Source organism: Schistocerca cancellata, chromosome 4 (assembly GCF_023864275.1).
Source record: "Schistocerca cancellata isolate TAMUIC-IGC-003103 chromosome 4, iqSchCanc2.1, whole genome shotgun sequence".
Taxonomy (NCBI): domain Eukaryota; kingdom Metazoa; phylum Arthropoda; class Insecta; order Orthoptera; family Acrididae; genus Schistocerca; species Schistocerca cancellata.
Genome location: NC_064629.1, coordinates 239,953,517 through 239,981,110, shown reverse-complemented (window position 1 = coordinate 239,981,110; position 27,594 = coordinate 239,953,517). Strand labels below are relative to the sequence as shown.

The following is a 27,594-nucleotide window of genomic DNA, read 5'->3' as shown; positions in this document are numbered from 1 at the left end:
GCTGGAGATAAGTTAGTTTAAGCGCAACGTAGGTCTGATGCTTATTTTGTGTTGAATAAAAACTGTGTAACGTGATAGCTATAACACATTAAAACCACGTATTTCATTTGTTACTAAAATAGATAAACTAGCAGCGACACTGATATGTATGCTTCTCGGCGTAAGAAACTGGAGACATTAATCACGAAATCTGTATTTACTTATATCTTCCTAAAACGTGTGGGGAAAGTAGCAACGAAACTTATATTTATATGTGTCTGCTTAAAAATGTAGAAAAGCAGTGAAATATGCGTCTTCTTACGAAGGCAGCAACATCAGCCTCGAACCCATAAATATCGTCATATGTTGCAGAAAATAGCATGGGTGCCGAAATTTCATGGAAACTAGGCCTTTATCGCTCGATGCTTTGCCATGCTAGAAATCTGCAACATCACCTGAACTTGCTACTGCTGTTGCTCTAACGACTTACAGGTTATGAATGACAGTCTTAGGATGCTAGGAGGACACTAAGGAGGGGTGGGGACGCTGGTGGGGTAATAACTAATACCAGCACATTGGGGCATCTTTTTTTTTTATCATAAATTGCCATCATGAAAAATGGCAGTTGTCATTTTAAGCTAAAAGCACTGAACACCTGAGTACACATGAAGCCAAATAATCTCTCACTAGTTGGCCATTTCGCCTATAAAAATTAGGGTAATTAACATAACAATTATCGACCATTAAATGGCCTTATCATGACAGTTACTGCCCATTAATTGTAACCTAAATTTAAAAAAAGCATGCGACCAATTGGACAGTTTGTTTACATAAGGGCCATTAAATTAGGCTAGTGCAACTTCATTCTTTATTTGAAATAGTTTTCGGTAAAATTTCTGTAGTGTATCTTGATGCATAATCAGTTGCTAGAGGCCGCTACGGTCGCAGGTTCGAATCCTGCCTTGGTCATTGATGTGTGTGATGTCCTTAGGTTAGTTAGGTTTAAGTAGTTCTAAGTTCTAGGGGACTGATGACCTCAGATGTTAAGTTCCACACCATTTTTCAAAAAAATGGCTCTGAGCACTATGGGACTTAACATGTATGGTCATCAGTCCCCTAGAACTTAGGACTACTTAAACCTAACTAACCTAAGGACAGCACACAACACCCAGTCATCGCGAGGCAGAGAGAACCATTTTTCAGTTGCAAGATCCAGTTTTCGGAAAAGTATGCCGTCACGCGTGGTTTGCGCGAAATTATTGCCAACGCGTGAAATCTTAAACAATTTTAACGACATTTCTTTCCCGAGTGATATTCGTGCGAAGAAATGTCACTGTGGCAAACGTGCCTTTACGCGATGCTGGTGGTATTCGAAATTTCTGTATTTCGGATGTTTCTACGATCTGTAACCATGCAAGTTAATGCGTCAAATCTTCATGAAGAATAAACATAAGAATCAATTATAAGAATAAATATATAAATTGGTATAAAAATTAAGTACAAGAACATGAAAATTTAAAAAGCTCGTAACTCCTGAAAATACAATACACATTTTTTACAGGAGGAACATTAATAAAACCGACAAACTATGGAGATGGATTCCCGACTGGAAATGGAAGAAAAAAGGTCCTTTGAACATGTGTTGCCACGGTAGACTGCGATGACGAATGACAGTTCCTCTCACCACGTGCAGTGTGTTCCTTGTGTGTCGCAGGCTATGTAATTGATGTAGCGTACTGTAAGCAGCAGAATGGTCCGGTATGTCGGGAACAAGCCAAGATCGTGATTATGTACGTCCAAGCAGATGGAAACGGTCGAGAGGCAGTACGGCTATCCCGAAACAAGTACCCTCACAGACACCAACCACATCTCACGATATTTCAAGTTCGTTTTGGGCGTTTATGTGATGATCATGAGTCCTCTCAGACAGACGAACGTGCATGGAGGCGGCGGACTGTGCGTGCACCAATATCTGAGAAGGTGTTGAAGCCATGCCTAGTACAAGCTCCAGGCAAGTGGTCCGCCAACATGGTGTTAGCTAAAGTACGATTACGTGTATCGTACATAACTATGGCTACCATCCCTATCACATGCGACACACAAGTAACGCTCGGCACGTGCTCACAAGGGAACCTCCCCATCGCACTCCCCTCAGATTTAGTTATAATTTGGCACAGTGGATAGGCCTTGATAAACTGAACACACATCAATCGATAAAACAGGAAGAAGTTGTGTGGAACTATGAAAAAAATAAGCAAAATATACAAACTGAGTAGTGTATGTGCAAAATAGGTAACATCAAGGATAAAATGAACTGATGAGTGCCGTGGTCCCGTGGTTAGCGCGAGCACCTGCGGAATGAGAGGTCCTGGGTTCAAATCTCCCCTCGAGTGTAAATTTTAGTTTGTTTATTTTCGCAAAGTTATGATCTGTCGTTCGTTCATTGACGCCTCTGTTCGCTGTAATAAGTTTAGTGTCTGTGTTTTGCGACCGCACTGCAAAACCGTGCGATTAGTAGACAAAAGGACGTGCCTCTCCAATTGGAACCGAAAACATTTGATCGCAAGGTCATAGGTCAACCGATTCCTCCACAGGAAAACACGTCTGATATATTCTATACGACACTGGTGACGGCATGTCCGTCACATGACAGGAATATGTTGTCGACTCACCTAACTTGTACACTTGGCGATTGGGTAAAAAGATTCTTCTACCTTGCCCGATTTAGGTTTTCTCGTGTATGTGATCATCACTCCCAAAAAAGTGATGAAAACATAAGAGATTGTCACATAAACTGCAACAAATGAATGCAACAGTTTCACTGTCGCACAGTTTTCTCTGTGCCCTGTCAAAACATGTTTTTAACGTTTTCAAATTTTTCCGTGTGTAGACGGTCAAATCCTGTATATGTCCAAGCAAATCTGAACATATCCTGGAATTTTGGAGAGCGAAGTTGATTATGTGTGAGTGCTTGAACTTTGATAATTGTCTGAAAATAAAAAAGTAAACTTTTTACTCGATGGGGTACTTAAACCAAGGACCTCTCATTCCGCAGTTCCTCACGCTAACCACGGGACCACGGCGCCCCTCAGCTCGTACTATCCTTGATGTTGTATATCTTGCGCATGGACTACTCAGTTTGTATATTTTGCTTATTTTTTTCATAGTTCCACACAACTTCTTCCTGTTTTCTCGATTGATGTGTGTTAGGTTCTTCAAGGCCTATTCACTGTGCCAACTTATAACTAAATCTAAGTGGGGTGCGATGGGGAGGTTCCCTTGTCAGAGGAACTTTTATTCGTCTGCTCCGTCTACCGTGGCAACAATGCATTTCCGCACACATGTTCACAGGACCTTTTTTCCTCGATTTCCATGCAGAAATCCGTCCCTGCTGTTTGTCAGTTTTATTAATGTTCACCCGGTTTAGTAAAGGTATGACACTTGTTGCGAGACCCATTTGTAATTTTAAAATTAACACTATGCCGTCCGGCGACACCACAGCGGTGTCGTGAGCATAGTATCACGCAATGGCCGGCGACAGCACTTCAGTATCTTTTGCACTCTGTTGGTGTTCTGCGTAGGTAACAATAAGTTACATACGTCAACAAGTTTTTTTGTTTTTATAAGTACCTGTGCCCTTTCATCATGGCGGACGAAAGAGACAATAGCATTATTTACGAAGAATGCGCGGACGTCTTGTCTGACGTTCCGGACGACTTGGCCGATTGGGAAGAAGACATTGGACATAATAAAAATGAAATTGAAGCAAAATCGTAGGAATATAGTGAAATACGTCCAAGAAGAATTCGGCGAACGCTACGGTTGCCAACTGATTCAGCTGGATCAAACGAAGAAGACAGTGCACAGTGGCCAGACTTTGATCTACCGAGGACCAATAACAAATTTGAAGGATCCCTGGGTCCAAACATATTTCCCAAAGATACGCAGAGCGTCGAGGATATCGTAAAATTATATATTAAGAACGAACTATTTTAATATATTAGCAACGAAACCAACTAGTACCAGGTACTACAGTTAAAAGTGCAATAGAAGGAAACTGGATTTAAAAAATGCCAAATTTGTCGACGTTACGGGATCTGAAATTAGAAAATGGTTTGGGCTTGCTATCCTTATTGGAAATGTAAGAAAAGTAAGGATCGATGATTATTGATCAACGAATCCGTTGACAGACACACCGATATTTCGCAAAGTGAAATGAAATGATCGTATGGCATTGTTGGCCGGGAGGCCCCATTCGGGGGAGCTCGGCCGCCGTATTGCAAGTCCTTTTTAGTTGACGCCACTTCGGCGACTTGCGAGTGAATGATGATGAAACGATCATGAAGAACACACAACACCTAGTCCCCTGCCAGGAATCGAGCCCGGGCCCCCTGCGTGGTAGGCGGTAGCGTACCGCTACGCTACGGAGGCTGATTTTCGCATAATGATGTCCCGCAACCGATTTAGACAAATATTATCATTTTTACATTTTTCCGACAGGAAGAATAAACCGGATAATGCCGACCGGCTTGTCAAAGTGCAATTCGTAACTGATTATTTTTCCAAAAAGTTTAAAGAAACGTTGAATCTAAGACAAAACATCTAAGTTGAAGAAGGAATGATACCGTGGCGATGACGGTTAAATTTTAAAGTTTACAATCCGTCGAAAATTACGAAATACGGCATACTCATTCGGATGCTATGTGATTCGAGTACGAGATACGTTTCCTGATTCAAGATATATTCGGGACCTGGACAGCCTTTAGCAAAGACAGTAATAGGACTATTGATACTTTCTGATGGAAAGTGACATCACCTCTGCATGGATAATTATTATCGCAGTGTAGAACTTGCAGAGAAGTCACTGAAAAGAAAATTCGAGTTTGTGGAACGATACGGCAAAATAGAGGATTTCCGGAAAATTAAAGCGCATAAAAGTCAATGTGTTTGACGTTTGTCATCAGTGGAAATGTGACAAGCGGCCGGCAACAAGCCAAGTAATCCGAATTAGCGCTGCCGGCGCCAAGTCAATAAATTTGTACGAGACGTGCGGACGACAAAGTGTTAATATAACGCCCTCCCATCCACTAACTTAAAGAGAAACATTCGTGTAAGTAATCTTCTACGAACATGCGTAGATAAAGGGAAATAAAATAAAGTCAATAGTTAAGTTTCGATAACGGGCGACTATTGTGAGGAACAGCAACATTAGCCACCATCTCATCATTTCAGCTGAATCTATCGCGCTCTAAAAGGCATATGAAGTATGTTAAAAACTTTGGCCTTCGTTTTCTCAGAAACCGTCATCTACTGATAATCTGAGATACTTGTTCGTTTTATGCAAACTGTAGGTGGAGGGGGGGGGGGGGGGGAAGGAAAGGATAGGGACAACTGTTGTCAGCTACATCGGTACTTCACGCCGATCAGAGGCGACGAGTGAAAATGTGTGTTGAACAGGTGTTCGAACCCTGAAAATTCCCGGCGGGGTCAGGGATTTTCTCTGCCTTGTGATGACTGGGTGTTGTGTGATGTCCTTAGGTTAGTTAGGTTTAAGTAGTTCTAAGTTCTAGGGGACTGATGACCATAGATGTTAAGTTCCATAGTGCTCAGAGCCATTTGATTTGAACCCTGAAACTCCTGCTTTCTAGGCAGTTGCACAAACCACAGGGCTACCTGGAAATAGTGTTTATCGTGTCCGCGCGACTATCTCGGCACGCCTTTCGGCCGACCCACATCCCATCCATCGTCTCCTATCCTCAGTCCCTGTCTATGAACCTCAAAGTTTTTATTTCTTCTCCATGGATTTTAATACCTACTCCGAACTTTTCCTTAGTACATACGCAGCATTTTTGACGGTAGGAAGTAGACGCATATCCGGCGTGTGTTCTCACTTTGTCCTGCGTAAGGTAACTGCAAGTATTTTCGTAATTGACAGTTCTCAGAAAAAAAGATTGCAGTATAATCCTCATATTGAAATGTACATTTCGTAGATCCCCCGGAGCTTCCATGGCGTCGTGCGAAATCAAAGTGGAGGCGGCGACCAGAATGCATGCAATCCCGGCGGTGTGCGGCAAGCGAGACAGATTACGTGACGCCCTGCTCCGTAGATTTAATCAGAAACGTTTATTGGCGGACCCGAGCCAATTCTCTGCCCTGTTGCACATCTAAAATCAATCTAAGTAAGGGTCGCCAGCCTCGCTTTGACCGAGGGGGCAGGGTTAAACTTCCGCTGTTCCAAAGCCAATCAGTAAAAACTCTGTAGCAATTCAACCACTTTCATAAAGATTCCGAGATCCCACCACTAGACTCGAATATGTTCACCGCTAATAGTTCATACTCCACCTATAACTTGTCGCTAACAACTCACATAGATATTCTTCAGACAACAAAACAGTAATACAGTTCAGTGTCAAAATACAGTGCGGCACAGATAAAAGTAGACAGAGTGAATATAAAGGAAATGCATTGAAATTACGGAAACGAAGAGCTGAACAGGACATACCATTAATTTACAATGAAAATTGCAGTGAAGAATACATTTATAGAAGATTGTGAATATTACCCCCTGCAACATCAATACACAGCTGTGCACGTCTGAGCATGTTCAGATATACTAGGCGTAAAGTTCGGATACGACTGATTTTGTCTTTCAGATCCTGTATTGTGTGTGGATTTGTTTCATAGATCTTGATCTTCAAAAGTCCCCACAGGAAAAATCACATGTTGTTAGATCCGGCGAAATTGTTGGCCATAAATGTTTGCTGACAGTTAGTTTTTCTTTGAAGTCATCACGGATTTATTTCAGGGATACCATCGAAGTGTGGCATGTTGCCCCATCTCGATGGAAGAAGCTGTATTCTCTTTCATATTCAGTGAGTTGAGCACAAAATGCGTCTGAAATTTCCATATATGCGACCGTGTTGAGGACAGTGTCAAAAAATATCGGTCCAGTGACGGACCATCCTCTTACACCGCACCAAACGCAGACTTTTTCATCATGGAGTGGATGCTGACACACAGTGTTAGGGCTCTCGCGTGAATTCACATGACCGCAAAGATGAAACCATGCTTCATTACTTATGATGTAATGGAAAGTGTCTAACAAAACGTCCTCGATGTTATTCAAAAGCCACGTGCAGTAATCTACAATTTTCTGATCGCCATTGTGCCGTAATTGCTGCAAAATTGCCTCAAATTAAGACTTTTCAGTATCCGTTGGCAACTCCTCCTACTCACATGCGCCTGATGGGCCAGTTTACGTGTAGACTTCTTTGGGCTTTGAATAATTCTTCGGCGAATGCCTGCAGTAACTTCTGGTCTGCGAACTGAAGGAATTCTTTCTCGTATTACATTTTGCACAGATCCGTAGGTGAGCCCGTTTTTATACAGACTCTGTATTGCTCTCTTTGCTTGTAGTCCTCTATCTGGATACTTGACACCGAGTATTTCGCGAGTTTCCTTAATCGAACCTGTTCTCTTATATGCTTCCAAAATTTCAATTAATACTTCTATCGACAAAATTATTTTGCAGACCCCAAAGAGAAACGTCTAACTTAACTGACGGAAAAACGAAAATGCTCACTGGAGAACGCTAACAATCAGTTATTGTATAATACTGTCCATTGTTGTAGCTGTTTACACTATTTCAGAAGTTGAAATATTGCATTCGCATTCAAAAGGGAGGCGGGCTACTTCTAACTCTGATACCCTTTGGACTAAAGTCTCACAAAACAAAGCACTCATTTTCGATGGAAACCTGTTAGTGGAAATTAATGTATGACGTGTCCATCCTTCACCTTCATGACGGATTGAACTCTACTGGAGACGTCTTCAATAAGGCGTCTGAATGTCAGAGGAGCAATAGCAGACCTATGTTCCTCAACAGCCGAAACCAAAGAAGGTAGAGATGTTGGACGCTGGTGTCTGGACCGAATTTGTCGTTGTAACTGATACCAAAGGTGTCCCATTGACAGGATTGTCCGTTTCACGAATTTTATTGTCCACAGACCATTTCCTTATACACTGAAGAGCCAAAGAAACTGGTACACCTGCCTAATATCCTGTAGGGCCCCAGCGAGCACGCAGAAGTGCCGCAACACGACGTGGCATGGACTCGACTAATGTCTTAAGTAGTGCTGGAGGGAAATGACGCGATGAACACTGCAGAGCTGTCCATAAATCCGTAAGTGTACGAGGAGATAGAGATGTCTTCTGAGCAGCACGCTGCAAGTCATCCCAGATATGCTCAATAATGTTCATGCCTGGGAAGTTTGGTGGCCAGCGGAAGTTTTTAAACTCAGAAGAGTGTTCCCGAAGCAACTTTGTAGCAATTCTGGACGTGTGAGGTGTCACATTTTCCTGATGGCATCGTCCAAGTCCATCGGAATGCACAATGGACATGAATGGATGCAGGTGATCAGAAGGCATGCTTACGTACGTGTCACCCATCAGATTCGTATCTAGACGTGTCAGAGATCCTGCATCACTCCAACTGCACACGACCCACAGCATTACAGAGCATCCACAAGCTTGAACAGTCCCCTGCTGACATGCAGGGTCCATGGATTCATGAGGTTGTCTCTATACCCGTACAAGCCCATCCGCTCGATACAATTTGAAACGAGACTCGTCCGACCGGCAACATGTTTCCAGTCATCAATAGTCCAATGTCGCTGTTGAAGTCCCAAGGTGAGGCGTGAAGCTTCGGGTCATGTAGTTCTTGGAGGATCCTTTTCCGGCCGCAGCGATGTCGGATATCTGATGTTTTACCGGATTCCTGACATTCACGGTACACTTGTGAAATGGTCGTACGAGAAAGTCCCCACTTCATCACTCCTCGGAGATGCTGCGTCCCACCGCTCATGATGATGATGATGATGATGATGTTTGGTTTGTGGGGCGCTCAACTGCGTGGTCATCAGCTCCCGTACAATTATCAAATCTTTGCTCAGTCCAATTTCGCCACTTTCCTGGATGATGATGAAATGATGAGGACAACACAAACACCCAGTCATCTCGAGGCAGGTGAAAATTCCTGACCCCGCCGAGAATCGAACCCGGGACCCCGTGCTCGGCCCATCGCTCGTGCGCCGACTATAATACCACGTTCAAACTCACTTAAATCTTGATAACTTGTCATTGCAGCAGCAGCAACCGATCTAACAACTGTGCCAGACACTTGGTGTCTTACATAGGCGTTGCCGTTCGCAGCCCCATAATCTGCCAGCTTACATACCTCTGTATTTGAATACGCATGCCTATACCAGTGTCTTTGGCTCTTCAGTGTAGATGCTGCTTCATCACAGGGTAAATTGTAATTTCCATACACTCATTGTCTCCAGCCTGTTCCCCTGCTGTACGCATTACACAACGCTGTAAAAAAGTTCATATTCTTCTGCATTTAGTGTCTTCTCAAGCGCAGTAAAGGAACTACATACTAACCTCGAAAATCACTCCCATGCCGTAGTCCCACCTACTCTGTACCTCAATGAAGACGCTACAAATGATGGAAGGTAACGTTCTCCAGGCATTCGCCGAACTACAACGGGAGCTCCATTCTCAACGGCTGCCAAGCCAAGACAGCGCCTCAGCGCGGCGTGCTCATGTTTACACACAGCGCGTGAAGCACTCTTCATAACAGTGTGACCAACTGCCACACAGAGTTCTGTACTTATGAAAAAAATAGGAGACCTTACTTTCGGGATTAACCTCGTAAATACACTACGAAAATACCTACTCCGCCACTGAGGGTACCCCACTTGTTCGTTCCAGGTGGGGTGCCTGCCGACTCCCACAACTCTTCATGACATTATTTATTATTTACAGTTCTTTGATATACACAATAGATACCCGAAAATGAGTAGCGAAAATCAAAACTCAGAACAAACTACTCCAGAGGTTAACAGAAAGCACCTGGGATGCCACTGCAACAGTCCTCAGATCATCAGCTCTAGCTATTTCATACTCAGTCGCAGAATACTGCTGTTCGACCTGGCTAAACAATGCTCGCACTAAAATAATTGACACAAAGCTCAGTCAAGCAATTCTCCTCATCACAGGGTGTATTCGTCCCAGAAACACGGACTGGTTACCCGTACTTACAAGGGAATCACACCCCCCTCAAATTCTGTGGTAAGATGGCAGTGTGGACAGCCCGTCAAAAACTGAACACATATCAAGCATCAAAACTGGAAGACGATGTACTGAACTGTGAAAAAAGAAGGAAAATAAAACAGTGAACGGTCCAAGCTCACGATGTGCAACATAGATCGATTCTGAGTAGCCATCGCGTAATAGTGATGTGGTCACGGTGTTGGATTCCGGACGGGAAAATACGTGTTCGAACCTCCCGCGTGTCTGTTTCTTTTTATATTTGTTTCTTCACAAAATTGGGAACTGTCCGTCCGGTGATTGACGTGTCAGTTCCCCGTATTCACATCTACACTCCTGGAAATTGAAATAAGAACACCGTGAATTCATTGTCCCAGGAAGGGGAAACTTTATTGACACATTCCTGGGGTCAGATACATCACATGATCACACTGACAGAACCACAGGCACATAGACACAGGCAACAGAGCATGCACAATATCGGCTCTAGTACAGTGTATATCCACCTTTCGCAGCAATGCAGGCTGCTATTCTCCCATGGAGACGATCGTAGAGATTCTGGATGTAGTCCTGTGGAACGGCTTGCCATGCCATTTCCACCTGGCGCCTCAGTTGGACCAGCGTTCGTGCTGGACGTGCAGACCGCGTGAGACGACGCTTCATCCAGTCCCAAACATGCTCAATGGGGGACAGATCCGGAGATCTTGCTGGCCAGGGTAGTTGACTTACACCTTCTAGAGCACGTTGGGTGGCACGGGATACATGCGGACGTGCATTGTCCTGTTGGAACAGTAAGTTCCCTTGCCGGTCTAGGAATGGTAGAACGATGGGTTCGATGACGGTTTGGATGTACCGTGCACTATTCAGTGTCCCCTCGACGATCACCAGTGGTGTACGGCCAGTGTAGGAGATCGCTCCCCACACCATGATGCCGGGTGTTGGCCCTGTGTGCCTCGGTCGTATGCAGTCCTGATTGTGGCGCTCACCTGCACGGCGCCAAACACGCATACGACCATCATTGGCACCAAGGAAGAAGCGACTCTCATCGCTGAAGACGACACGTCTCCATTCGTCCCTCCATTCCCGCCTGTCGCGACACCACTGGAGGCGGGCTGCTCGATGTTGGGGCGTGAGCGGAAGACGGCCTAACGGTGTGCGGGACCGTAGCCCAGCTTCATGGAGACGGTTGCGAATGGTCCTCGCCGATACCCCAGGAGCAACAGTGTCCCTAATTTGCTGGGAAGTGGCGGTGCGGTCCCCTACGGCACTGTGTAGGATCCTACGGTCTTGGCGTGCATCCGTGCGTCGCTGCGGTCCGGTCCCAGGTCGACGGGCACGTGCACCTTCCGCCGACCGCTGGCGACAACATCGATGTACTGTGGAGACCTCACGCTCCACGTGTTGAGCAATTCGGCGGTACGTCCACCCGGCCTCCCGCATGCCCACTATACGCCCTCGCTCAAAGTCCGTCAACTGCACATACGGTTCACGTCCACGCTGTCGCGGCATGCTACCAGTGTTAAAGACTGCGATGGAGCTCCGTATGCCACGGCAAACTGGCTGACACTGACGGCGGCGGTGCACAAATGCTGCGCAGCTAGCGCCATTCGACGGCCAACACCGCGGTTCCTGGTGTGTCCGCTGTGCCGTGCGTGTGATCATTGCTGGTACAGCCCTCTCGCAATGTCCGGAGCAAGTATGGTGGGTCTGACACACCGGTGTCAATGTGTTCTTTTTTCCATTTCCAGGAGTGTATGTCTGTGTGATGATGTAACGTCCGTTTGCAACAGCGAGGTGTAAAGATGCGACCTCCAGACTTACCGGTACGTACCTCCAATATATTCTACTCAAGTTCCACATGTTATGAATCTTGCGTTCTGTTTTGGAAGTTTTAACTCTTCAATTCCTTTGTTGTACGATAGTTCACATCTTTTTATTCGTTGTTTTCATTTCTATGAGAGGGCTATGCAGCATCTCGCCTGCTCTCACTGTTCATATTATTTCCTTGCGACGGTAATATATTCTTACCACATGACTCATATTTTATAGCCATTGTATAGTATGGCAATCTGCAAGACTACAAAGGAGAACAAACACGTCAATGACCTGACGGAATATTCATAATTTTATGAAAAAAAAGGGGCGCGAGAGATGTTTGTACACCGATCTACTCCTTTGCAGTGTAACTCCCCAAGCACACAAACACGATGTCAGCCGCGCGTGATTAGCCGAGCGGTATAAGGCGCTGTAGTCATGGACTGTGCGGCTGGTCCCGGCGGAGGTTCGAGTCCTCCCTCGGGCATGGGTGTGTGTGATGATGATGATGTTTGGTTTGTGGGGCGCTCAACTGCGTGGTTATCAGCGCCCGTACAATTACCCAATCTTTGTTCAGTCCAATTTCGCCACTTTCCTGGATGATGATGAAATGATGAGGACAACACAAACACCCAGTCATCTCGAGGCAGGTAAAAATCCCTGACCCCGCCGGGATGGGTGTGTGTGTTTGTCCTTAGGATAATTTAGGTTAAGAGTAGTGTGTAAGCTTAGGGACTGATGACCTTAGCAGTTAAGTCCCATAAGATTTCACACACATTTGAACAAACACGAAATAATGGTTCTTCCAATGCGCTCAGTGTTGCACCCGTCCACTGGTTCCATTTTGCTTCTTTTTTCACATTTTATTACACCTTCTTCCTGTTTCCATGTTTGATCTGTGTTCAGTTCTCTTGTGCAACGCAGCTACCTCTTTATTCGCACGAAGTAATGGCCGCTATCGACAGGGGATCTCAAGTTGATTCCGTATTTCTAGATTTCCGGAAAGCTTTTGACACCGTTCCTCACAAGCGACTTCTAATCAAGCTGCGGGCCTATGGGGTATCGTATCAGTTGTGCAACTGGATTCGAGATTTCCTGTCAGGAAGGTCGCAGTTCGTAGTAATAGACGGCAAATCATCGAGTAAAACTGAAGTGATATCAGGTGTTCCTCAGGGAAGCGTCCTGGGACCTCTGCTGTTCCTGATCTATATAAATGACCTGGGTGGCAATCTGAGCAGTTCTCTTAGGTTGTTCGTAGATGATGCTGTAATTTACCGTCTAGTAAGGTCATCCGAAGACCAGTATCAGTTGCAAAGCGATTTAGAAAAGATTCCTGTATGGTGTGGCAGGTGGCAGTTGACGCTAAATAACGAAAAGTGTGAGGTGATCCACATGAGTTCCAAAAGAAATCCGATGGAATTCGATTACTCGATAAATAGTACAATTCTCAAGGCTGTTAATTCAACGAAGTATCTGGGTGTAAAAATTACGAACAACTTCAGTTGGAAAGACCACATAGATAATATTGTGGGGAAGGCGAGCCAAAGGTTGCGTTTCATTGGCAGGACACTTAGAAGATACAACAAGTCCACTAAAGAGACAGCTTACACTACACTCGTTCGTCCTCTGTTAGAATACTGCTGCGCGGTGTGGGATCCTTACCAGGTGGGACTGACGGAGGACATCGAAAGGGTGCAAAAAAGGGTAGCTCGTTTTGTATTATCACGTAGTAGGGGAGAGAGTGTGGCAGATGTGATACGCGAATTGGGATGGAAGTCATTACAACAAAGACGTTTTTCGCCGCGGCGAGATCTATTTACGAAATTTCAGTCACCAACTTTCTCTTCCGAATGCGAAAATATTTTGTTGAGCCCAACCTACATAGGTAGGAATGATCATCAAAATAAAATAAGAGAAATTAGAGCTCGAACAGAAAAGTTTAGGTGTTCGTTTTTCTCGCGCGCTGTTCGGGAGTGGAATGGTAGAGAGATAGTATGATTGTGGTTCGACGAACCCTCTGCCAAGCACTTAAATGTGAATTGCAGAGTAGTCATGTAGATGTAGATGTAGATGAACTGTCCACTGTGCTATTTTGCCACTAAATATGAGGGGTTGCTATGGAGAGTTTCCCTTAATGGTAATACTGCACCACCATCCATAACAAAATCACAGTCATTGCTGAAAGTCTGGAGAAGACTAGAAAGCAACTCATAATTACCAATTAATTCCTAGATTTCATTATCAGAACTCCAGCGACGGAGGTCTAGAAAACCATCGTGCCGCACAGTGGTCAGTTTGCTGGACAGCAACTTCAACGTACAGGAATTCTGGAACAATCAATGGCAGGAGCAGTCTTCCGTCAAGTATCACCAACTAATCAAAACTCGCTGGGAGGGACCAGCATGTTTTTCCATGCGACAATGGTGCAGACTGAATCGGATCAGAACTGACTGGGACAGATGTGGAGCGTTGCTGAACCAATGGGAATTGAAGTCATCCCCAGAATGTGACTGCGGTGAAGAGCAGAGAAGAGTACACTAAATAACATTGGAATGTTCACTCAGAGCACTAAGGGGGACAATGGCCGACTTTCATAATTTGTCTGCAAAAGCTTGTAACTGGGTTTCTAGCCTGAACTTAAGAGCTATGAACTCTTTAAGAACTTGAAATTGTGCGTATCTGTGTAGAAACGCAGATATGAGTCGTAAACAGTTGTCTATATTTCCCTGTCATCGTACGATAAATAAAATAATATTTACAACTTCGAGCCACCCAGAAGCAGGAGCAGAATATAGGCATTTCCGTTGACCATTTACCGCTCCTGATAATAGGGTTTCCGTAAGGTGCTTATTTCAGCGAGGATTTTACAAACTTGTGTGCAATGTGTGTTGGAACACGCTGGTAATCATAGGGAAATCACTTATCTTGACCCGCCTTCGTAAAGCCAGATCATTACCTATTTAGGGGGTTAGGGAAAGACCTGCCCCGTATCTCCAGGCTACAGAAAACTAGTTCCTTAACGTACGCAATAGCCACAGAAACTAGCAAACGAACGCGGTCCGGAAATGTTGTTGGAATATATGTATAATGATTTATAGTTTTGGTGAAAAATAACACTCCAATAATTCCTGTTGCACTGACTGCACAACACACTCCAGTATTCACATCATGCAGAGACTCTTGATGTAACAGATGAAAATATTCCGATCCCGAAAGTCGATGTAAATGTGTTTAATTATATGCCAGGTGTCGACCTCATTATATTCAGTCGGACCCTGATAAGACTTCAGAGGGGCTCAAATAGTTGGAAATTAGCTTTAAATGTTCAAAAATGTAAAATTGTGCACCTCACAATACGAGAAAATATAGTATACTGTGACTGCAGTGTGAACGGGTCACAGTTGGAATCGGTCAGATCACGGGTGTAAGACTTTGTAGAGATGAAAAAAATAAGCTCAGTAGTAGGTTAAGCAGGTGTGAGACTCGAGTTAGTAGAATAACAAGGAAAATCAATCAGTCTAAAAGGGACAGTGTTTTCTAATCACTCGTACAAGTTATCCTCGAATATTACTAAAGTACTCGGGGCCCGTACCAAATAGGACTAACAGGGGACGTTGAACCTGTCATTAAGGCGAAGGGTGGGCGCACCGCTTATTAATCTCCACTAATAGGTTAGGATATTTTTGATTGTATACCGTATGAGGTTTCGTGTCACGATATAGCAGCAAAGAGATATACGTTGTTCATCTTTGCCTGTAGAGCGCGCCACGTGTTTTATATCTCGCATTACGCTGAGACAGTGTTGAAAGAATGGCAAAACTTTAACACTGATGTGCAGGCTCTCCCCTTATCTCCAGCTTTCGAAGTAGAATATAAATTTAATAATTTTATATGGAGGATTTTAAAATATACTAAATCATTCGCAATACAAGGGTTTATTTAAATTTATTTTTCATTTCTATCATGTTTTGTGAATATTTCCCTATTTCGAATTTGAAATGAACTAGTATTTGCTCTGGATCTTGTTTCAGGGATAGTTAGCAGCAATAGTTAGATAAGTGTCGCATATATTGCTATGTTGCTTCCCTGTAGTGGTGACTGCACTCTGTAGCACTGTGAACGCTAACCAGCAGTGCCCGGGACGCTATCTTCACTTTGCATACCTGAAGGTATACGTACAAATTGTAAATATACAAATAACATTCGGCTATCTTTGTTTGAAAGAAGTCATTAGGGTATTTGCCCGCAAGGGTTCTGGGTTCGAGTCCCTGTCCGGCAAACACTTTTAATCAGTCGGGAAGTTTCAGTCTATCGTTTGGTCGAATAGCTTTTCCGGCAGACATCACTTTATAGTGGATCATTCGATGTTTTGGTTCAAATGGCTCTGAGCACTATGGGACTTAACATCTGTGGTCATCAGTCCCCTAGAACTTAGAACTACTTAAACCTAACTAACCTAAGGACATCACACACATCCATGCCCGAGGCAGGATTCGAACCTGCGACCGTAGCGGTCGCGCGGTTCCAGACTGTAGCGCCTTTAACCGCTTGGCCACACCGGCCGGCATTCAATGTTTTTCCATCGTATCTGAGAAACTGTAAAACAAATGATTTTTGTATTTTTTAGACTGAATAAAACTGATCGTATTTTCAGATTATTAGTTTTACACTTCATTGTGTAATTATTGTTACTGCATTATTTACTTCCCCCTATCTACGGGCGCGTGGAAGCCATGATTTTCAGTGACGTTAACGAAATGCTTTTACGCAATGTCCTGATCCTGCGAACAGTACTCGCCTTTCTATGTTGCCACTGCCGTTAATTATCGACGTAGTCAAATAGTTCTGAAAAATGACTACGAGTATTAACTTTTCTTGAAATTCATGCTGAATGCGACAAGGTAGCCACTGCGTAGATCTGTTTAAATAATACAGATGGAACTCGTGTGCCCGTTTCAGTAGTTGAAAATAGACTAACGCTGTTATCTACAGACGTTCGAATGCTGACAGCTGGCGGAGGAATCACAAATAGGATTATTTGGGGCAACGGCAGAAAGGCTTAGATGAAGCTATTTCCGAGCTCCATCCAAATTTCATCACGTGATGTGAGACGAATTAATTATTCGAGAGTAGTCCATGAATGGCGTAAATGGGTTTATATCGATCACTCGGCCTGAAAGCGAAAATGGGGCAGCGACGTGATCAGGCGGCACTGGCAGTGAGCTGAATACTGCAGCCGTCGAATTGCGACACGGTTCGCCGAAGATCGGAGTGCAGCGGCGCACATCGCCTTCAATTAGAGCGCAAAGTGATCGGGCAGCAAGCACGTGGCAGCTGTGTCGCGTACACCGCCGGCCATTTAAACTGGAACACAATGAAGGCGAAGTGAAAAAAAACTACTGTGAAGTGTATGACGTGCTCGTATATGAAAATGATTAGCGTTTTATCGCAACCGCACAACGCTGATAGGAGTACGTTTTCTATATTCTGTGTATACAAAAATATTGTGAAACAGGCTTCTCATCCGGAAATCACATCTGAAAGTTGCTCGAATTAAGAGAAACCCCACCGACATCAGCCGCATTCGGGCGTTGAAATAAATCCAAAAACAACACGTGAAAATTTTACCAGGCCGGGACTCGAACCCAGATTTCCCGCTTAACGCCAGCGTCGCCCCGACCGCCTTGATTATCCCGGCTCGCTCCCCATTTGACTCAAATTCCCACGTTACTTGCGTACGACGGGATAGAAATTTAGGGTCGTATGTGGAGCGTGCCACGATAGCCAAGGCGCTCAAAGTAAACGCTCGCGTTAAGCGGGAAATCCGGGTTCAAAACCAGTTCCGGCACAAATTTTCCCCTGTCATCATTGGATTTGTTTAAAAGCTCGAATGTGTGTGTTCTGTCGGGCACGTCCGACTGAAGAGACACCACGCTGTAACGCAGTAAGTTATTATGAGATGACATTCGTTGCAGTACGGTACGCAACCGTCTAGTATAGTGGCTGATGGATGACCATGTTTTTTTTTTTTTTTTTTTCGCCTTGCTCACAGCACAGCTGATGCTGCCTGCCGTGAAAACTGCATATAACATTCAGTCGATAAAAGATTCATATCCTCTACTAGTTTAAATAATCCATATTAGTTATTACCAGATTTTGTTCAAATTGGGTACACAGCCTTTTGTTATTAATAGAATGATACTGTAAAAATTTCAGATTTTTATTTATTACAGTTTTGGAGATAAAAAGAATTACCTAAAACTCCTAAAACCTATGCTTGTTTTTTTAAACAATAACAGATTGAGTTTCATTATTATTTGAAGCCATTCCAAAGTTATCAGTGTAAAAAAATCAATTAATTAGAATTTTCTGTTTAAAACTTTAGTCACTGTGCATTACGTAATACAAAAATCGGTCAAAATTATTTTTTGATTATATTTTGCCATGTGAGTGCGTGAGAATGATTGAGAGAGTGCATGTGGGACATACGTTAAACTTTAATATTTCATTTTTCGTAAAACCTAATACAAACGAACCGTGGGAAAGTTATGTTGCAACCACGATTCAGGTGACGTACGTTGGTGTGTGCTTGCTTTTGTACAAAAGTAGCCAGAATTGAAGTTAGAGGCGGAATAAATTTATTTATCAATTTGAAGAATATTTCGCGCTTCGTTTATTTTGATTAAACAAACCACAAGAATTTGAAATTTTGCTGACATTGATTACTATCAAATTAGTGATTGGATAAGACAAGATTTGCCGCGAGACTGATCTGGAAGGAACGTTATAATTGATCGTTTAGATCAGGGCTTAACAACTGGCCGGCTTTGAGCGTGAGTACTCGCGTCTGCTCAGGCAAATGCTCGCGAGCAGGTGCAAGGTCGCGCCGACTGTGTAACGTTTAAAGTATTACGATCAGCTCTAACAGTCACTTCGCTGGTTAAGAATTATGTCAAGTCGCCATTGTGTAACCCCAACCATGCTTTCGCAATTCAACCCCCATTGGGAGGAATTGTATCTGTTAACAGAAAAAGATGGTGTTGCAAAATGTTTAGTATGTCACAAAACGCTGAATTCTTTTAGGAAATTTAATTTGCAGCGACATTATATGTCGTACCACGCGAAAGACTACAGAAATGGAAAATGTGATGGACCAGATCGTGCACAGGAAGTTATTAAACTCAAAAGGAAGCTATCCGAAGAAGATCTGGACGACGAAGAAAAATCAACTGAGGCAGCTCTCAGAGTGAGTTTCAAAATTGCTTTGATTTTAGCAAAATCCCTGCTCCCCATCACTGATGGCGATTTAATAAAAGAATGTTTGGTAGTTGCCGCGGAACATTCGTGTCCATCTCAAGTTGAACAGTTTCGGATTGTGCCATTATCTAACATGACCATTATGCGTCGCATACAGGACATGGCAGACGACGTCCAGAGCCAACTTGCAAATATCCTTAAAGATTTTATGGCGTATTCTCTATCTCTGGACGAAAGTGTTGATATCACAGGAACAGCGCAGCTTACCATATTTATTAGAGGTTTTAATAGAGATCTTCAGGTGAGGGAGGAGCTCCTCGATGTAGTAGCCATGAAGAACACTACAACCGGAGGTGATATTTTAAGTAGTGTTGAAGAAAGTGTTGAAAATATAGGATTGTCGTGGAATTCTTTAGTTTCAGTGTCTACAGACGGTGCACCAGCGAAGACAGGGAAAAAATCAGGTTTCGTCGCGCTGTTGAAGGAGAAAATGCAAAAACTGACCGTGCCGAATGAAACAAGGGGAGTTCACTGGCTGATCCACCAGGAAAACTTATGTGCAAAGAGTATCACTCTAAAAAATGTGATGAGTGTTGTTTTTCGAACAACCAATTATATAAGGAAGCATGGGCTACAACACAGACAATTTAAAAGGTTTCTTGAGTATGTAGAAAGCCAGTATGGTAGCCTGCCTTATTACAGCGAGGTCCGCTGGCTTAGTCGCGGCGAATTATTAAATCGATTTTTTTGCCTATTAGATGAGATAAATATGTCCATGGAAATAAATAACATGTGTGTTCCTGAATTGAAAGAGCCTTCATGGAAATGTGATCTCGCGTTCTTAGCAGATTTAACTAGCCATCTGAATGCTTTGAACATTTCACTACAAGGTAAAGATCTGCTAATTACTCATTTCATAGATCGAATACGAGCTTTTAAAATGAAATTGACACTTTGGGTGAGTCAGCTGGAAACAGGAAATCTAGCTCATTTTCCTACATTATCATCCATGCAAGATGTTCACAAAGACTGTGAACGTTATTCACATGCCCTTAAGGAAGAATTTGATCAACACTTTCAAGATCTGGCAGCATTAGACAGTGATTTTGATCTGTTCTCCTCTCTATATTCAGCGAATATTGAAGAGATTCGTCCTGAGCTGCAACTAGAAATTATTGACCTGTAGTTTGACAGAGAATACAGAGACAAATTTCAGAACAAGAAAAACATTTTGGAATTCTACAGAGGCTTCCCTCAGGATAGATTTCCTCGTTTGCACAAACTGGTGGTTACAATAATATCAATGATCGGTGCCACGTATGTTTGTGAACAACTGTTCTCTACAATGAAATGTAACAAGACGCGCCTGAGAAACGCATTGTCTAATCGAAATTTAAACTGCACGCTGCGCCTACAATGCACAAGAACAATTACTCCGAACATAGACGCAATTGTAAAGGGCAAAAAGTACAAGATAACCGAGAACCCCGCACTTCAGTGACACCTTTTCTTGCGTAACAGTTCACAAATTAATACGAATGTAGAGGCATACACTAAGCTAATAAAATTATATGGCACGTGTACATTCTCCTGTATTTGTTTCATTTGTCGCAGTAATAATTCGTGAGTGATATCCCTGCAGGATGCCGCGGATTTACATTGAGTGGCGGCAGCTGTTGTGTGCCCCACGTGACTCTCCCCACTCTCCGCTCTGGTCCGGTAGTGGGGGTAGCGTGCTCGCGCTGCTCCGTGCTCGCGCCTTGCTGATCACAGCTTGCTCCGCGAGCACGTATGTTGTGAAGCCCTGATTTAGATCAACAGCCGGCTGGAGTGGCCGAGCGGTTCTAGGCGCTACAGTCCGGAACCGCGCGACCACTACGGTCGCAGGTTCGAATCCTGCCTCTGGTATGGATGTGTGTGATGTCCTTAGGTTAGTTAGGTTTAAGTAGTTCTACGTTCTAGGGGGCTGATGCCCACAGCAGTTAAGTCCCATAGTGCCCAGAGCCATTTTTTTTTAGATCAACAGCCAATCAGAATTAAAGTTACCAAATATGCAGCAACCAGTCGCCAAATCATGTTTTATTTATTCACTTCTGCAGATCGATTTCAACTGATTAACAGCCATCATCGGTGCTTTCAACCAATATGTGCCCTCAGTAGTAATACTGTCTTAAGCAGAGGTCTAACATAAAGCGCCGATGATAGCTGTTAATCAGTTGAAATCGATCTGCAGAAGTGAATAAATAAAACATGATTTTGCGACTGGTAGCTGCATATTTGGTAATTTTATGGTTTACGGTCGCTGCACGACTTGGGAACCACATGGAGCGCACCATTCATAAATCAGAATGAAGCTGTTTTCGCGCGAAAAGAGGAGTGGGCATATAGGAAAGTACTCAAGAGGAGTCGCTTGCTAGCCGGTCTACGGATAACACGATGTCAGCTCGCTCCTGAAAAAGACTCTGTAAGATGAGGAAACAGGGAGCTAATTTCGGTTCGAACATATCGTGACTGAAGCGACTGGAGATATGAACATTTTAATGAAAGTTTGGTGTTTCTCAATGAAACAATTTGAGAGATATGAACTTGTGAGCTTTCTGGTTATAACAACAACACCGCGTGGCGTGTTCCGTGCTCTGTACGGAAGATTTTGGCGAGCACCTCTTATGAAGAAGCCCATTGAAACAACGAAATGTTTAACTCGCGAATAGTTGTTGGTCTGTAACTGGTATAAAATGATAACTAGTCCGGTCGCACATATTAAAATTCTGGCTGTTTTTCGAGTGAATATTTGTTATACGGACAGTGAACTTTGAATGATAACGTTGTACCATATTCAATACGGACTTGACAGCGATTTCATGTGCTTCAATATGAATAAAAAGCAGAATTAATATAATTTAAAAACGCTTTTCTGTAAGTAGACAAGATCCCGAAAGCCCGAGATTTTTATCATGAACTTTCAGGAACTGACTTTCAACTAGAGTTATGCGGCCTCTGTGTGGTAGGTATTAGGTGGTGGTTTCATCAACGCAGATTTACACTGCCTAGCACGTATCTGCTACCACAGAGTGAAGGATTCAAATGGTTCTGAGCACTATGGGACTCAACTTCTGAGGTCATTAGTCCCCTAGAACTTAGAACTAGTTAAACCTAACAAACCTAAGTACATCACAAACATCCATGCCCGAAGCAGGATTCGAACCTGCGACCGTAGCGGTCTTGCGGTTCCAGACTGCAGCGCCTTTAACCGCACGGCCACTTCGGCCGGCACAGAGTGAAGGGACGTCGGCAAGAATCCTATAGAGGTAGGTGGACGCAGACGACCGACCCCACCCCGCAGCTACGCATATACGTAGATCTTTATGAATGTTGCTTCTTTGTAAGGCGATCGTGTTATGCCTTGTGTAAGAAGGAGAAACGCCCTTTTCTCGATACTGCTGGTAGCGTTGGCCCGGATCCTATTACTGTCATGCGAATTTTGAATAAGTTAGTTCATCAGGGCCACATCCAATACCCTCAGGCGAACAGCGCCCGAGAGGTCAGACATACTGTTCGCTCGGTTGTGCAGCATAGCACAACCACGTCACGTACCTTGAGTAAGGAAATGGACTTGTTTGCAGCAAGTAAGTATCCACAAGGACAGTGCGACGACTTTTGCGAGACTAGACGTTTGGCCCGGCGACCTCTACAGCGGTTTCCTTGACACTGGAGCAAAGAGAAGCGCTCTGACCGTGGTGTGCCTAACGACAACACTTAACACTTTAGCAGCAGCACGTCAGCTTAGCCCAAGAATAATTTGTCCAGTAGGCGCTACATCCCTTACATGTTAAGGCCAGCGGCTATCCTCTGTCTTAGAGATTTTTCAACAAGATAACGGAAGACCGCATGTTTCCCATACTTCCCTGACATACCTCGATACGGAGGCTATTCGACTGTTGGCATAGCCAGCGTCCTCGCACCCACTGGGGACATTTGGTCATGAGTTGTGGTGACCAGTGTCTGGAAGTGTTAAACTCTGACATAGAATTAAGGCAGCATGATATACACATGTCTGTCATCCAAGCATATTTTGACTTTTTGTGAGTTGGCTTACAGAAATTCTTGACGCCAACAGTGGCAGCTCTATGTACTGAGTTTCGCACTCTGCATACCTCAAAATCACCTACAAATATAATTATGTGTTCTTTGTACTGTACTGTATACATACAGTAAATTAAATTTGCTTTTGTTTACAACAGTGCAATTTTAATAGTCAGCAACATAACTGTTTCCCATATGGAAATGTCCACGTTTTCAGTTGCCCTTGTGATCAAAAAGAACATCACATGCAAAGGAAAAGCAACAGATCAGAGTCAATGTGTTAATTTTAGACCAGTCACTTGATATGTATTTTATGTTTAATTTAACAAACTGCAACATATTTCAAGCCTGTCTTGCTGGTTCTCACAATGCATACTGAATAATTTTTGTTTAAGGATAAGATTTTCACAGTTAATATAGTATTAATAAAATTATCTAGATGAAATTACTTTTAAGCGGATTGTTATGATAATAACGTGGCTGTTTACGGGGAGAGGGGTGAGATATGCTGGGGCGACAAAAGTGCTCCACTTGAATTGCACCTTAGTGCACCTTAGCGTGGTTATACTTCCCCGAAGGCCACAGAAGATGGATGGGTATGGTTCCACTTAACTGTGTGCTTCACTCTGAAAAGGTTGCCCATTTAACAAGCAGCATGATGCCACTGAACCATTAGAGCCAGAGGCACATTATCTAAGACGTACAGACATTCCCATTACAAACAATTTGGCTCGTTATTCAATTGCAGCCTTCTTGATCAGTCAGGAATGCAGTAAAAAATCAGAGGAATTCTTTTTCACAAGAAAATCTGACATGTAAGCCGCTAGTGTAACCAGCAGTAATCGTAGAAACTGTCGCTACATGAAACTGCGTGAGAAAGTGCAGGTGGTCCCAAGATACACGCCAGTCACCACCAGTCGGAAACTTTTGGGACGTTGCACGAAAACAGCATGTGTGGTTACCTGGTGTTGACCGTTCATTTGGTGAGATTGCAAACTGAGTCATCCAGTGAAAAAGACAATACTACGGGAAAGTCGATGCCCTGAAAGACAGAGTGGGTTCAAATGGTTCTGAGCAGTATGGGACTTAACAGCTATGGTCATCAGTCCCCTAGAAGTTAGAACTACTTAAACCTAACTAACCTAAGGACAGCACACAACACCCAGTCATCACGAGGCAGAGAAAATCCCTGACCCCGCCGGGAATCGAACCCGGGAACCCGGGCGTGGGAAGCGAGAACGCTACCGTACGACCACGAACTGCGGACGACAGAGTGGGGAGAAACGAACGAAACTGCTGGGTAAGGGCAGCTGTGGGATCAGTGAGTGAGGAATGTGAATAATCGATGATGACTCAGGGAGACAAATCAGTTGATTAATGAACGATAATTTGGAGAGTAGACAGGAATGAAGATAGCTCAGTGCCAGCAGTCACTTGGATGGATTAATAATGCATCATTATAATCGATTTTCATCCTGTTTCGTGCAAATCGTTATGAATTTACTCTCTGAAGGCTTGTCAGAGTATTGTGGATACAGTTCTCAGAACCGGCTCCCTGCATTTATTCCAATGGCTGCTGTCACTTTGTAACATACGCATTTTCCATTTCATGTCAGACGGTCTTTCTTTGGTACGATGCTTGAATCCTTAAGCATCCGACTGTGTTACCGTCGTCTGACCTCAGCTTCCAAATACAAAAATGACACCGCCTGTACAAGCTGATCACTACAGATAATAGGCATCGTGCGCGAGGATAGCAACATCGCGTCGGCCGACAGTCAGCTTCCTTCCTAGAGATGGATTATTCAGGAAGCATGGAACTAGGCCACCAACAGCGTTGCCTCAAAGCAGGTCCACGACACCATCTGATGAAAAGGTCGTGGCGACATCACATCAGCCACCCACGCTTTCACGTAACAGCTAGTCTTTCCTGCAATGAGATGGAGCGGTTATCCCCTCCCCCCCCCCCCCACCCCTACTTTCCCAACTACTGAGTCACGTAATTGTCCACTCAAATCGGCCCTTAAATTATCTTTGTATTATTGGTTTCGGAATGCTAACAATAAATATAAATTTTCCATTCTTTCACTAAAAGCGGTATCAGATTTTGTTTTTGTTGTTGTTACGAAAATCCTAGGTGCTGCATCTCGTTGTTTGTGGTGTTAGAAAACACAGCCAGTGTTATTACTCGACAAAACGGAGCCCTGACCCACCCACATGCGCTTTAGTGTGGTCGCGTGACTATACACAGCCTCATTCCAGCTAAAAGTAATGCGTGTTTGTTACCTCGAAGTCTACACGCGAAAAGCGATAGCAGAAAATGCATTCGCGGACAGCCGCAACCAATTAGTTAACTTTTTAAAGCTTGTTGACGACGAGAAGGTGAAAGAAGTGATAGTGAAGGTGGAAAATGTTATGGAATGTGCAAGCAAAGTATTAAAAGTTAGTCGATGTAGGCAGATTTTGTAGAAGCTCAGTCTAAATATCATTAAACGCATCATCTGTGCACAACCATAATTATGACTAATTAATTGCCTGACAAGGGAACCTCTCCATCGCACCCCCCTCAGGTTTAGTTATAAGTTGGCACAGTGGATTGGCCTTGAAAAACTGAACACAGATCAATCGGGAAAACAGAAAGAAGTTGTGTGGAACTATGAAAAAAATAAGTAAAATATACAAACTGAGTAGTCCATGCGTAAGATATGCAACATTAAAGAGTAACTGAGCTCAGGAGCGCCGTGGTCCTCTGGTTAGAGTGAGCAGCTGCTGAACGAGAGGTCCTTGGTTCAAATCTCAAAACGAGTGAAAAGTTTACTTTCTTTATTTTCGCAAAGTTATGATCTGTCCGTTCGTTCATTGACGTCTCCGTTCACTGTAATAAGTTTAGTGTCTGTGTTTTTCGACCGCACCGCAAAACCGTGCGAGCTACACTCCTGGAAATGGAAAAAAGAACACATTGACACCGGTGTGTCAGACCCACCATACTTGCTCCTGACACTGCGAGAGGGCTGTACAAGCAATGATCACACGCACGGCACAGCGGACACACCAGGAACCGCGGTGTTGGCCGTCGAATGGCGCTAGCTGCGCAGCATTCGTGCACCGCCGCCGTCAGTGTCAGCCAGTTTGCCGTGGCATACGGAGCTCCATCGCAGTCTTTAACACTGGTAGCATGCCGCGACAGCGTGGACGTGAACCGTATGTGCAGTTGACGGACTTTGAGCGAGGGCGTATAGTGGGCATGCGGGAGGCCGGGTGGACGTACCGCCGAATTGCTCAACACGTGGGGCGTGAGGTCTCCACAGTACTTCGATGTTGTCGCCAGTGGTCGGCGGAAGGTGCACGTGCCCGTCGACCTGGGACCGGACCGCAGCGACGCACGGATGCACGCCAAGACCGTAGGATCCTACGCAGTGCCGTAGGGGACCGCACCGCCACTTCCCAGCAAATTAGGGACACTGTTGCTCCTGGGGTATCGGCGAGGACCATTCGCAACCGTCTCCATGAAGCTGGGCTACGGTCCCGCACACCATTAGGCCGTCTTCCGCTCACGCCCCAACATCGTGCAGCCCGCCTCCAGTGGTGTCGCGACAGGCGTGAATGGAGGGACGAATGGAGACGTGTCGTCTTCAGCGATGAGAGTCGCTTCTGCCTTGGTGCCAATGATGGTCGTATGCGTGTTTGGCGCCGTGCAGGTGAGCGCCACAATCAGGACTGCATACGACCGAGGCACACAGGGCCAACACCCGGCATCATGGTGTGGGGAGCGATCTCCTACACTGGCCGTACACCACTGGTGATCGTCGAGGGGACACTTAATAGTGCACGGTACATCCAAACCGTCATCGAACCCATCGTTCTACCATTCCTAGACCGGCAAGGGAACTTGCTGTTCCAACAGGACAATGCACGTCCGCATGTATCCCGTGCCACCCAACGTGCTCTAGAAGGTGTAAGTCAACTACCCTGGCCAGCAAGATCTCCGGATCTGTCCCCCATTGAGCATGTTTGGGACTGGATGAAGCGTCGTCTCACGCGGTCTGCACGTCCAGCACGAACGCTGGTCCAACTGAGACGCCAGGTGGAAATGGCATGGGAAGCCGTTCCACAGGACTACATCCAGCATCTCTACGATCGTCTCCATGGGAGAATAGCAGCCTGCATTGCTGCGAAAGGTGGATATACACTGTACTAGTGCCGACATTGTGCATGCTCTGTTGCCTGTGTCTATGTGCCTGTGGTTCTGTCAGTGTGATCATGTGATGTATCTGACCCCAGGAATGTGTCAATAAAGTTTCCCCTTCCTGGGACAATGAATTCACGGTGTTCTTATTTCAATTTCCAGGA

At 44.4% G+C, this 27,594-nt stretch overlaps 1 protein-coding gene across 2 annotated transcripts in view; it reads right to left on the bottom strand.

The window, feature by feature from the left end:
• Positions 1-27,594, bottom strand: part of LOC126184749 (diacylglycerol kinase 1-like) — a 356,241-nt gene that overhangs the window by 224,883 nt on the left and 103,764 nt on the right. The window lies entirely within an intron of this gene.